We start from the raw sequence: 663 nt of genomic DNA on the forward strand, positions 1-663 counted from the left end.
GTAAATTCTTATGATAATGAACTTTTATTCAAGAAATGCAGCCTCGAGTCCTGAAAATACAAAGACATTACAAGCATCAAGTGCTTCCTGAGACGGGACAGTAATAAAATAATTACACAGAAAACAAAGAGTTAATGTTAGAATATGTTAGAAACTTATCTTTTTCATGAATGTTTCCTGCAGCCTCGAAAGGATCAGCTCCCCATCACCTATGTCGCAAACCTCCTCATCTCCAATCTGATTCAAATCTGCTTCTTGTGCATCTGGATCTTCTCTTTTGATGGAAATGGCAAAATCCCGATAATCCCAATAATCTCTACATTTGGTTTCTTCTGCGGTATGACGACCAGTCTCTGCTTCAGGATGTGTGTCGCGCTGGAAAGGTAGCTGTCTGTATTTCCAGTATCATATTCTGAATCATCCTGAACATATAATTCTGTTCTGTGATAATCCAGAATATCTGCCTCGTCTTTTCTTGCAGGTACATGGTGATCGCCTTTCCAGAACAGAACTGCATCAGACGAGCTGGGACTTCTGTGTTTGTGTGTGTCGCGATCTGGGTCCTTTGTGGTATCATTATTTTTTTTTGCCTATACATGGTGCGTTTTTTATTCATCCCCTACCTCACCCTCGTACCTTTCCCCCTGTTCATCGCCTGTCTGG

This window comes from Seriola lalandi, unplaced genomic scaffold, assembly GCF_002814215.2.
Source record: "Seriola lalandi dorsalis isolate HSWRI2012SDOR001 ecotype SW California unplaced genomic scaffold, Sedor1 jcf7180002054952, whole genome shotgun sequence".
NCBI lineage: Eukaryota > Metazoa > Chordata > Actinopteri > Carangiformes > Carangidae > Seriola > Seriola lalandi.